The following is a 13,674-nucleotide window of genomic DNA, read 5'->3' as shown; positions in this document are numbered from 1 at the left end:
TAACATCTCTCACATAGCCAACATGTTGGTTCAAGTTCTCATCACCTGTTGCCTGTTTTAGACAATAGCCTTTTACTTAGTCTCCTTCCTTTAAATCTCTTCCCATTCCAATTCATCTTTCACATAACTGCCAAAGTAATTCTCCTTAAGGGAAGATCAGACAAAATCAGTCTCATATTCAATAAATTTCATTGGCATCCTAGGATTAAATATAAACTGTTTAGTTTTAAAGTCTCTCACAATCTGGTCCTTACTTATTTTTTAAGCCCTTATATTATGTTTTAGAATCAACAATAAGTATTGATTCTGTTATATTCATAATCTGGGATGAGATGGATGCCACCTTGATTGACAGGGATGGCAGTTGAGAGATTCGGAATGTTCCCAGAAGCCGTGAGCCAGAGCCCCACTCTATATATACCCCCTGACAGCTACAGTGGAGGAAGTCTCTGGACTCAGAGGCTTAGAACTGGAGATCACAGATCTCTGAGTTGAGACTTGAGCAAGCCTCTGTGAATCATTCTGGGCAGAGGGTGGCTGAAGGGTGGTTTGAAGGGTGGTTGAAGAAGAACAGGGTGGGAAAAGCCTAAATCTATTTCCTTGCTAGACTGTGAGAGCTAGTGAACCATCAACACTATTGGTGAGAGAGCTGAAAGAAGATAAAGACCATCAATATTTATCTGCAGCAATAGCCTTCCCTATTCTCTGCCTTAGTTGTGGCCAAGCCTGGCCAGAGATAGAGAGAGGGTGAAGATCTCAAGCGTCCACCAGCTTAGTAGCCTCCAGTCCTGATTAACAATTAGTTAAATAGATAATAGAGCATTAGGGTTTCCAATTCCCAATCCTTGACCTTGTTATCCTTTCCCTATTTATAGATAAACCAGTGTTTAATAACAAGTACCTTCCTCAGTGGTCTTTCTATCACAGCCCTTGGGAAGGGAGTTCATATATGCAGTCAGATCCTGATCATTATCCAAAGCTGATCAATAGCCCATTACCAATCTATCCAATCCCAAGTTGGGCCTAGAGAGGTTAACCATCCACCTAACCTCTCAAGGGTCCTATCAACCAAACCTGTCAGGGAGAAGGGGATAATTTACAGCAGCAGCCAGGGTGAGAGGAGTAGGTTGAGGAGATCTGCAGTTGAGGAGATCATAGACAGATACACATAATTATCATTATACATATATCTACTACCCACATTTCTTTAACAATTCCCAGGCAGAAGAGGAATACAAGCTAGGCAACTGGATTTAGGTGACTTGCCCAAGTTCACACAGCAAAGAAGTATCAAAGCCCAGGCTGAACCCAGGTACCTCCAATATCTACTGAATCACCTAGCTGTTCTTTTCCTTTCTTTCAAGTTTCACTATGCATTACTTCCCTCTCCTCTCTACCCCTTCCCCCAACCCTCATATTCTGTGATAAGCTAAACTGGCTTTCTCTCCTTCTCACACATGGTACTCCATCTCTCTTTTCTGGGCTCTTTCTCATACCTGAAATATACTTCCTTTTCACCTTTGTCTCATAGAGACACAGCTCAAACAACACCTTCTACTGAAAGCCTTTCCTGGTCTTTCTAAAAGCTAATGTTCTACTTCCCTGACAACTATTTATTTGTATTCATTTTCTTTTATATTTTTTCCATACATATGTAAGCCTTTTATGAATAGAGATTATTTCATTCTGGGTACATGTATCCCATCACCTAGCACTGCTAGCACATAATAATAAATAATATAATAAAACTAATCACAACAATGAGGAACAAATGATGACTGATTCAGCCCCTCATCTCTTCTCTGCTATATTACTGTAATAACTTCTTAACTAGCCTACCAGGCCCTAGTGAGTGTCCTCTTGAATCCACTCCTCTACTGCTGCTCCTAAATTGCTTTAGTACCATCATTTCACATAAGCAACAAACTTCAATGACTGAATAAAAGTATAATTACAATAAAACTCATGATTGCATTGCTGAATTTACTCATCATTCTTTATTGTAAATATACCCTGCAAAGATATGTTTGGATTCCAAAGTACATGGTAAAGGGAGAAGAATATTTTGAGTGATAAGTATCTTAAAGTAGAAGCATGGGAAAATTGTGGTCCATACTCTTTCAAAGCTCTTGATCTTTCAACACATAAGAAACAACCTTCAAGAGTTCTACACACAGATATGCATTACATAACAAACTTCTACAATATTCAGCAATGTCACTTTTAAAAGCTTTGTAACAGGGGGCAGCTGGGTAGCTCAGTGGAGTGAGAGTCAGGCCTAGAGACAGGAGGTCCTAGGTTCAAACCCGGCCTCAGCCACTTCCCAGCTGTGTGACCCTGGGCAAGTCACTTGACCCCCATTGCCCACCCTTACCAATCTTCCACCTATGAGACAATACACCGAAGTACAAGGGTTAAAAAAAAATTAAAAAAAAAAAAAAGCTGTGTAACAGAACTTAAAGAATGGAAAAAGGCAATAAATAATATTTCCTGGAAAGTTGGAAGGTAAAATAGTCATATCTAACAGTCTACAAGTTTGGAGTTCTACAAATACTTATTATAATTCCCTATACATCAGACTTTCACTCCTCTGTAGTACTTTCACACACACACAAACACACACACCACACACTTTGTAATTGAGTTTAATTGCCTTTGGTATTCTGAGAAGAGAAAAATGAAAATATGTCAATGACTCCTATCTTTCCAAACTATTCCACACAGGGTTTTATTTCACCACGTGGGACAAAATTACCTTGTGGTCCCTTTATCTGCTTTATATTAAGCTCAGCCTCTGGCAGGTAGAGAGCAGGAAGAGAGCATCACTGGAACTCTTTTCTGTGCCTCAAGAGCTGGATGCAGAAGTGACCATAGGGAAAAGGAATTAGAGATGGCCACTTTGTAACCTTGGGAATTCCTAGTGAGGCCAAAAGATACATTCACTCTCTGCCTTCTTTACAGCAGTGTCAGCTTACTGCCTGTCCGTTGATCCACTCTGGAGCTACATAAGGCAAGTTTTCATATCCATTCCACGACTTACATATGGAATTTACCATATGTCTAAGGAGGAAGGATAACTTTTTTGGAAAACCAAATGCTTTCCCTGTATTTTTCTAAGATCACTCTTAAACATGTGTATTTAAATTATACTAAGTGTACTTTGTCTTCATTATATTTCTTGACTTTCAAGTAGAAAAAGTTGGTAAGATTTCAGAATTTGGTGAAAGCATTTAGTATGCCAAAATGAACTTGAATTTTCATCTTCACAATGTAATCTTGAGTGCATACTAGAAAAATTATCTAACAGAATATATAACTGATATTTTGTGGATTAACAATCTATGATTGAAGATAATCATACAGAATTGAACTGAAATACAGAACTGAAATACACATTTTCTTGGAATCTCTTACCACTTAAATCCATCACAAATTAAACAGGGAGGTTTGAAAAAAAGAAAATATTAAAATGTTTTAAATCCCAATATAAGCTTGAATAAATAGTTTCAAAAACTGTCCAATTGCTAATAAAGGTAGTATCAAAATGTCAACAACTAATATTTCTCCCTTAAACCAATGGGAGTTGTTTGTAAAATAAAGTGGTAAAGAAACATGTTTTAGAGTGTAACATAAAATTACTCAAGTCCAGAGAATATGTAATCATTAAATAACATTTATCTTCCAATATTTCATGTTCATGGTTAAAATTCATGGTCTCTCTCCAAAACAAATAGGGCTGGCTAACTTAACCTAATATAAATATCAATGTAAAAGCTTTCTTCTATCCATGAAAAAAGAAGATGCCAACAACACATCTCATATCGATTATGTTACATGCTTATCTGCACCATTTTTGAAGACTATTTTGACAATTTTTTGGCTTCCCATAAATGTATCTAGAGAAGGTTGAATTGATTTGTGATGGGGCTGTCCATTCAACTAACAACAGAGAGGTTAGGAGGTGGGATTGAATAGAAAACAAGTTTTGGTGTCTTACTCTTTTATAAGCTGGTTGAGCTGTAATAATAATTTAATCAAGGCAATGAAGAGAAACTGGAAGCCATAGAAGAGCATTTGAATAAGACCATCTCCAATGGTTGAAAAGTGAATGACTATATTGAGTTTTATCCCAGAGGGTAAAGAGGCTAAGATTTGTCTGATGGATTTGCTCCTTGAGGAAAATCCTCTCCCACCAAAACAAGAAAGCTTTCTCTTAGAACAGGTTTCAAGGAAATATGGAACATTTTTTTTGTCATGCTACCAATACTTGACTGAGCTACATGCACAAAATTCCCAAACTTAAGTTCTCAAAGTGGTAAATATACAAAATATTGAAGATTTGATGATTCCATATGGAGACAAAGAAGGGAAAATATTTCCTTGGTGAACTCCCATCCCAGAGTGGGAAAAAACTGACAACCAAAGGGTGTTAATGAAACACATAAGGTACTTGAAAGGGCTGCCAGGCTGGTCACTAAATGGAAACTTGATAATTCACAAAGCCTGTATTATCTCTTTTCAGTTAAAATCCTACAGCTGTTGCTATTGGTGCAGTTCTGCTGTTCTATTATTCTTGTCTATTTCATGGCTCCTTCCATTATCAAAAAAGGATAGGGGGAAGGGGAGGAGGACAAACATAATATTTAGGATCCACTCCAAGTCAGAAGGAAATTAATACATAATTTGCTGCAAAGGCAATCTGTAACTTTGCAGCAAAGAGCTCCATGTTTCTCATTCATTCTCAAGAAGGCCCATTCTCTTTACTCCAGGATTCTAAATCAATATAGTAACAATAGGCATTTTCCCCCCCATATGACCTTCTCATTAGGATTTAAAGCACATTAGGTCTCTGTCCTGCAAAAAGTGGAGCATATTTTGGTCAGGTACAAAATAGAATAATTTCAAAGTTAATTTAACTATAGGTTGAAGAGCTTTGAGCGGAGCAGTCACTTCTCACCTTGATATCCTGACTTGGAGGCTCAGGTTTCTAAGAGTTCCCCTCTCCAGCCTAATTTCTGCACTGGTCCATGTAAACAAAACACAGGTAAGTACAGTCTCTCTTCTTGAGCTGCTTTTATAGTAAATCAAGATTTCCTGAAAGTGTGGTGTTAGCTAAATGTAACACAGGCAGAGAATGGGCAGAAGCCCATTAAACACCCACTATAAGGTAAAAGGTCATCATTGGAGAAGAGCAGATATAAATATTTCAGCAAAGAAGAAGCTTTCCTGTACATCATCATATGCCAGAGGAGAAGAATATACATCTTTTATCCCAGAAAATCCACATCTGACTCAACAATTCTTTTCAAAAGCCTCTGTTGCCTCCCAGTCCCACTGCCTGTATTTAGGGTCATGAGTCCACATATACCAGTAACTTTCAATTACTTCTGGGTGAAGGATGTAATACTTTTCATTCTGCCTTACAGCTATGGCCTCTGCACCATTGTCAAATTTGAATGCTTTGGGACTTGGTTTTAACACCGTTCTGTCATATAACTCATAACATGTATATGCAATTTCAGCTCCAAGTTGTAAATACTGCCCAACTAAAGCTTCCTGGATCCATCTACTCCCAATGCAAACATTCCTCTGGCAAAGCAGGTCAAATGACCCATCGTCCTTTCCAAATGGCCATTTTTCCATTCTCCAATAAAAGTGAGTCCTCCATTGGATGTTCTAATAAGATGCTTTTCTATGGCCTCAATAGCATCATCACACATCTTCCTTGCTTCAATGTCTGTTTTATCTGACATCAACCATGCTTTCATTAAGTACTCATAAAAACTGTCTCCAAGTCCACCAACTGGTGTATGATGCTAACCCCATTGGCATGTTTTGGGGTTCAAATAGTTTGGATAAAGCCCATCAAGTCTATCCATTTTCTGAAGCAGTTTCCAAATGTGCATGCCCTTTTGGTAGTAGATGGGGTGTCTTGTCAAACGTAACAAATTAAGCCAGAATGCTGCTACCTGCAGAGGCCCAACCCCAGTTTCATTCAATTCCACTTTTCAGATTCACCATTGCCCAGGGAATCCCAGCAGGCATGTTAAAGGTAGGAAGGAGTTTCCCTGACAACTGCACTACTTTGTTCTTGAATACCTCCTGTCCTGAAAGGTAATAAGCTGTGAGAAGTCCTCCAATGAAATGAATATTAACCTCAGATACAGACACCTCTGAATTCACACTGAAATCAAGACTGTGGTCAATCCACTCTTGTCCTCCTTTAAATTTGTCAGAGTCCCATGATATAAAGAGTACCAATATAGTAGCACTCATTTTTTAACTTCAAAACGATTCTCAGACTGTCCTTGCTGAAACAAATTAGTGGTTCCGGCTCTGGTCGGCCTTCTCACTGCTCTCTCAATACTAAGATCTTTCAGAAGCATGAGAGACCTAATTTGCCCATGCAAACAAATAATTTGTTCAGATAGATAAATTAGGGCACTCTCCATTCTCTATTCGAGTCATGGCACCATCTGTATGGAGTGGAAATTGAGGGGACCTTGGAAATTTCAAAATTGACCCTCTTTTACCACTTATTAATAATATATGACTGGGGAAGTAAATCATTTAATATATAATGCTTTATTGAGAGAGAAAGAGAGAAAGAAACCAGGGGAATGGGCTGCATACTATCTCAAATCATGGACCCAAAACAGATGACTCTAAGAGATTACAGAGAAATTGTGAAGCACTGTAACATGTTACTGACCCAAGACAAATGCCGCTTTTGTGGTACTTTCAGTTGCCTACCTCCTAATTTAATTATTAGGGTGGCTTTTAAACTGAAAAATTCTTCTTTAAAATATTAGTGTTTGACAAACATAATATGATTATTGAAATAGTCATCAAAAAAGTATGAGCTTCCATATGCATCTAATTTAACTCTTTTTATTCAATCATCATTAATTAAGCACCTAGCAATAATGAATATTGTAATGTATATTGAGGGAATTAGTGAGTTTAGATAAATCATGATCTCTCATTTCAGGGAGCTTACATTCTAATGAAGAGCACAGAGAACTAACTATAATATATGCATGAGTCTGTTAACTATAGGCATCAAAGGAGTTACCATCTTCTATATTCTGATCTCAGTAAATCAATAAGCATTTATTAAGTGCTTATTGTGAGTCAGGCACTGTGCTGGCAACTAGGAAAATGATCTAAATTTTTTTTTTAAAAAAAGGAAATAGTCCTGTACTCAAGGAGCTTATATTCTATCAATTAAAATAACAGTTTTCCAATGATAATACCAATCTCCAGCTGTAGAAAGTTAAAAAGTAATGAATTTTAAATAGTTGGCCTTTTCTTCCAGCCTACATAGAGTTAAACAGGAAGAAGGTAATGATTGATTTAAGCTAATAATGTAAAATGTTCACATTTAGCTATTTCTATTTTTTTGGTTTTTAAAAAATTCACACTTAAAAACAAGGCATTTGAAATTTTAGGGAAGGCAGGATCAAAGGAAGTTTTACAATCTAATTATATGCAAAGCACTTTGCTAGGCACATGAAATACAAATAAAAAAGCAAAAGAGTCCCTGTTTTTAAGGAGTTTACATCCTAATCAGGGAAACAAAACACATGGAAGGTTTCAGCTCCAAATCACAAGAAAAGATCTCATGGTCCTTACAGTTCAGCAATAAAGCAGATAGCAATGCCTTTTCTTTAATGGCATTTTCACTGATAAAATCATAGCAGTTTTAATGTTGAAATATTTGACAATGACAAACAATTGGCAGCAAAAGCTTTGGGGAAGAGAGGCACTATCTTCAGGGACAATGGTGGTAGGACCTGGAGGAGCAGGCTGTATCTGCACAGAGGCTTCCTTCCTAGATGATAACTGATGGCATTGAGTCAGAAGCCTAACCATTCTAAAGAGTCTTTGGTTCAAAGATCCTAGTTGTTTCCATCAGTGTTTATTGGGAGATGGTGGTCAAGGTACCATCCTATAGATGGAAGTTGGTTGACAGATGGCAGATATGGCTGACCCTTTCTCCATAGGAATGCCTTCCCTGAATGATGGCTGTGGGGCTCAGCCAGAAGCAACTACAGTATTACAGGAAGTACTCCCACTTACAGGACTCCTGTGTTAATGTGCCTATTGGTGACAACTTATCAGCATTTGTGGAACTTTTTTGGAGTAAAACAGGATCCTTCTCCACAATAATTTCTCCTCAATGTTGGCTGTCAAGAATGGGCTGGAAGCACGTCTGGTGGTTTGGGGAATCTTGATATTACCAAGACTCTAATTCAAGGCAGTGAGCTGTCTCTATAGGGGTCCGAGAAGAGATATCAAGGTGATAATGGTATTGGTAATGGTTGGATTTGGTTTAGTACATGCTGACTCTTTATGTTCTTCAGGGTGCCTTGTTGCTTCAGCTTATTACTTATACATATGCTTGCTTTGCTAAAATATATATGTCACTTAAAAGTAATACCCAAATACACATATTTTTTAACATTTATTAATATTCATTTTTAACATGGTTACATGATTCATGCTCCACCTTTCCCCTTCAACCCCCCCCCGCACCCCCCCTACCCTTGGCCGATGCGCATTTCCACTAGTTTTGTCATGTGTCCTTGATCAAGACCAATTTCCAAATTGTTGGTAGTTGCATTGGTGTGGTAGTTTCGAGTCCACACCCTCAATCATGTACACCCCGACCCATGCGTTCAAGCAGTTGTTTTTCTTATATGTTTCCTCTCCTGCAGTCCTTCCTCTGAATGTGGGTAGCGTCTTTACCATAAATCCCTCAGAATTGTCCTGGGTCATTGTATTGCTGCTGGTACAGAGGTCCATTACATTCAATTTTACCACAGTATATCAGTCTCTGTGTATAGAGTTCTTCTGGCTCTGCTCCTTTCGCTCTGCATCAGTTCCCGGAGGTCTCTCCAGTTCACCTAGAACTTCTCCAGTTTATTATTCCTTTTAGCACAATAGTATTCCATCACCCGCATATACCACAGTTTGTTCAGCCATTCCCCAAATACACATATTTTAAATACTCATACTTTAAAATTTGAATGTGGGTCTTTCTTGGGAACGATATGCCAAAAATATCTCATAAATGACCACAATTAAGTTGTTAAAATTGGAAATGGTTCACCTTCCAGCAACTTCATTAGTATCTACTCCAATTAGCAGCGGTTAGAAAATATAGTCACTCATTTATCAATTTCCCTTAAGTCATAAGAAAAGTTAACTATAACTACAGTAATATTTCACCCAATTGACAATGCAAGGTCACCATCTTGTGGCAAGAAAAGTAACTATACTAGTTAAAGCATCATAGATAGTGCCAAGTGTAAGAAGCTAGGCAAGCCAGGCATTTTGGAACTGTGAGAAACAAAACAGAGGAGTGGCAGTTGAGAGGATGCAAAGACTTGTGGGAGAACCACCATCTGAACACCTAGTTTTCTGGGGTTAACAGCCAGGAAGGAAGTTGTTTCTGAGGGCTGTGGGTCCTACAGAGTGAAATTTGGAGAGTTTCCTGACACCTTCAATGAAGATTGATCATATCATTCTGATCTCTATTGGTTCCTGATCACACTGGAAAATATACAACGGTTTGGCCAGGAGTGTCTGGACTTCTGTGGGGAACTGACCCCTGGGATCCACAAAATTTGCCTAAAACTTTGCTCTTCTATATTCCCTTTAATTTAGTAATAATTCTAGATATAGGAGTACTATTTGGGGATTGGGTCAGAGAAGCTGGGATTTTGGGGGAACACAGACGAATCTCTGCGAGTACCCTGCCCAGTCAAGGACTGAAAGGGGATTTAGGGTCTACCTGCTCCCTCTTTCCAAGAAACTTCATTTTTATGAACCCTTGATCATTTTGTTCCTGAAATAAACCCCATCCGTCTGGTTTAGTCAGATCACAGTGAACTATATTGGTGGGAGACAGAACTTGTGGGTTGAGGGAGGAAGGTTAGAAGACCTCCATTTTTAAACCTGATCCCAGCTAGGGATTTTGAAGGGAGGCTTCTGTGTGCACTGCCCAGCACGAACATCCTTTTTGGGGTCACACTCATTTCCCCTGGTGGAGAAGACATTCCTCTAATTTCTCTACCCCGGCATGAATGTCAGGGGATCCCAATTTTCCCAAGAAAACCCATTTTGTCTCCCTAGTCACTCCTAATCACACCCCCTTCTTACACAAGGGAAAAAATTAAGTAATTTTTACTATTCTGCTTTTCAAAACAGTTTTCTGGGAATGGTATACTACTTTTTTCTATTTTCAAAAGATAATTAACTTACAGGTCATATGATGAAGCTTACAATTATTTGTGATTTAGGAACATATAAATTAAACTAAAAGAAGCATAATTTTCTCTTCCTTGGAAAAAGTTCTCCTGAATGATTATTTGTACAGTGAGTTAAATCAAACGGATACCTAACAACAAACTACTATTAACTTAAAATACTTCTGAAATATGAATTGATAAAATTTCCACAATCTTAAGCATATTCTCAGTCTTCTGGAATCTAAAAATCTATTATCAATGAAGATATGGCAAGTTGGCTTTCATAGCCTGGTGACTGTTTACTATAATTAATCTAACCCAGACCCAATAAAATGCTTTAGCAACCAATGCCACCCATTCCTAGCCATCTTCATACCATTCATCTGCCTTCTAGCTTCCACTTCCTACACTCTGTGTCCCCAATCTTCTGGATCTATGTTACTACTTTTGGAAAGAATGTCAATCAACTGCCTGGTCTTTACACTACCCATCTCTATAGAGATCTATGATATCCCTGACTATAATACCATTTCCTGGGGTCACCACCTAATTCCTTTTCCTTTATAATTAACCATTAGAATGTAAGTCCTATGGAGCATAGACCCCAGTTGCCATTTGCATTAATTTCCTTACTGCTTTAGTACAGTTTGAAACATAGCTCAATAGGCTTTTAATAAATGAATGGGTTCACTCCTCATTCATTCCTTCACTTCAGTATGTTTCACTGCTTGCTATCATTAAATTCTGATTCTGTTACTAATCCACAGGGTGGTAACTGGAATTCCCAGAGGTCTACTTCTTTGTCATTAATTTTCCTTTACTTTTTAAAGGTTTACTCAAGACTTTTGTTTGCCATACTCCCAGTATACTCCCTCCTTCATATTTAAATAACTAATCCCTTGTAACAAAGAAAAGTTAAGCAAAAATAACTAACAAAACCACATTTCTTAAAATATTCCATAATTGAGTCTCCTACTTCAACCTAATAAGAAAAAAACATTTCACCATCTCCTGAGGCCAAAATTGGTCAAAGCAACTAATTAAAATTCTTTGAAATTTATTTTCTTTTTTAAAAAATCCATTTTTATTAACACTGTTTTTAAAGTTGTTATCCAATATATTTCCCTCTTTTCTCTTTTTAACCCTTATCTTCTGGCTTAGAATCCATACTAAGTATCAGTTCCAAGGTAGAAGAGGGATAAGGGCTTCTCAATTGGGATTAAGTGCTTTGCCCAGGGTCAACCTGCTAAGAAGTGTCTGAGGACAGCTTTGAACTCAGATACACGCAATTACAGGACTAGTTCTCTATCTACTGTCCTATCTAATTGCCCCCAATGATTATTCTTTTTAAAAAAGAATTATTAAAAATAAAAAATTCAGCAATTCAGCAAATATTAATCAATTCAACATTATATATCCTGTTCCATACTCCACTATAAAGGGAGAAAAAAAATTCTCAAAATTTTTCTTTAGGATTAAACTTGGTCATCATAGTCTCAAAACTGAATTTTGTGGGGGAATTCTGGGAAGAGGTAGCTTAGACAGAGCAAATTTTAAAACCTCCGCACCCTTTCCACATCAAAATAGAAAACAAAGCACTTCGAGAAGAGAACCAAATCTCACAATAGGACAGAGCAGGGAGATGTTACTGCTGGATAGCTCAAGAGGTACACCAAGAAAATTCTTGAACTGTTGGGTCTGAGAAGGGTCTGAGAAGGGGAATCCCAGGACCCCTCCCCCAAGGGCTTTGCAAAGTCTCCAGCAGCCCCTGAAATCTCTGGGCAGGTGGGCTCACCAACCTCGAGAAGCTAGACTCGGGAAGTTGAACACAGGCACCAGGGAGGTGGCTAGAGGAGAAAGCCAGAGAAACACAGCAAAAACACTCAGAAGATGCCGGCTTAGATGGAGCCAAACTTCAGACCGACTGCCTTTACCACACCAAGATAGAGAACAAAGGGTTTAGAGAAGAAAGAAAACAAGGTCTAACAAAAGGACAGAGCAAAGGGACACTATTGCTGGACAGCTCAGAGAAAACACTCCATCTTGGCCCCCCACTTTTCCCCACCTTCTTTCCAGGTTTTAGCCTCAGGGCACATTACGTAATATAGATGAGAAGGAGAAGGATGACAAAAAAACTAGGGATGAAATTCAGTCTTTAAAAAATAGAACTCAACAATTAGAAGCAAATGACTTCACAAAATTTTTAAAAATGAAAATTTTGAGGGGAATACAAAACACCTAATTGATACAACCAAAGATCTGGAGAACAGATCTTGAAGGGACAATTTAAAAATTATTGGTTTACTGGAACATCATGACAAAAGAAAAAGTTTGGAAATCATCCTAGAGGAAATTATCCAAGAAAACTACACTAACATTCTTGAACAATAAGGAAAAGTGGAAATTGAAAGAATCCACAGATCACCTCCTACATTTAATCCAAAACTGACAACTTCCAGGAATATTATAGCCAAATTCAAAAACTACCAGACCAAAGAAAAAATATTACAAACTGCTAAGAAGAAATCATTCAGATACCAGGTAACCAGTTAGGATGACACAGGATCTGGCTGCATCTACATTGAAGGACAGGAAGGCATAAAATATAGTATTCCTGAAAGCAAGAAAACTGGGTCCACAATCAAGAATCAACTATCCAGCAAAAGTATAATGGGGGAAAACCAGGGAAGGTGCCTTAAATATTAAATATGGACTCTGTGGGTGGATAGAAGACAGGAAGGGACAATGGGAAAAATTTTACAAGCCAGGGAACCAGATTTAACTACAAAGGAAAGACTACTGACTGAAATGACAGCCTGACCAACTGTCTCTCATACCCCGCCACCCCCATCCTGGAATAAATACAGATTAATACACTCACACAATGAGGACCTAAAATTACTAAAACACACAGGGAATCAGTTTAATAATAATATGAGGGGATTGGAAAGTAGGATAGGTAAACTATGGCTAAAAACCCAGGCCTGGAGTCAAAAAGGGTAAGATCCCTAGCCAGCCTGACTTCTGGTAGGCTTTGACAGCTTGGCTAAGGACCTGGGGAAGAGGGCTTGAACTTGGGATCTCACAACTATTCCAGGGATGTTACAGGATGCCAGGAACCAACTCCTCCAGAACTGATGTAGCCAGGTAGGGACTGAAGTCGGCAACCTGTCCAACAGTTCACAGGCCACTTCCCTACTCAGTGTCACCTTGCAGGGTTGTTGTCTTCTCCTGTCAACCTTCACCACTCTCCTGGATCCCAGGGAATCAGGGTACAGCTCCACTAGCTCTGAGGTCTTCCAAGGTCAGTTGGAACTTGTCCCAACTACCATGGAGCCATTCTCAGAGAGAGAGCAAGCCACTTCCTGCTTCCCCATTCCACATGGAATTCTCCAGCCCTTCCTGCTAAGTCTCCTAC

At 38.5% G+C, this 13,674-nt stretch overlaps 1 protein-coding gene and 1 pseudogene across 1 annotated transcript in view; both read right to left on the bottom strand.

Annotated features, from left to right (window-relative positions):
* The window catches only part of TANC2 (tetratricopeptide repeat, ankyrin repeat and coiled-coil containing 2), a 664,538-nt gene that overhangs the window by 514,915 nt on the left and 135,949 nt on the right, over positions 1 to 13,674 (bottom strand). The window lies entirely within an intron of this gene.
* LOC123244564 lies at positions 5,113 to 6,276 on the bottom strand (annotated as a pseudogene).

Source organism: Gracilinanus agilis, chromosome 4 (assembly GCF_016433145.1).
Source record: "Gracilinanus agilis isolate LMUSP501 chromosome 4, AgileGrace, whole genome shotgun sequence".
NCBI classification, from domain to species: domain Eukaryota; kingdom Metazoa; phylum Chordata; class Mammalia; order Didelphimorphia; family Didelphidae; genus Gracilinanus; species Gracilinanus agilis.
The sequence above is the reverse complement of the archived record's forward strand: the minus strand, read 5'-3'. Positions and strand labels throughout refer to the sequence as shown.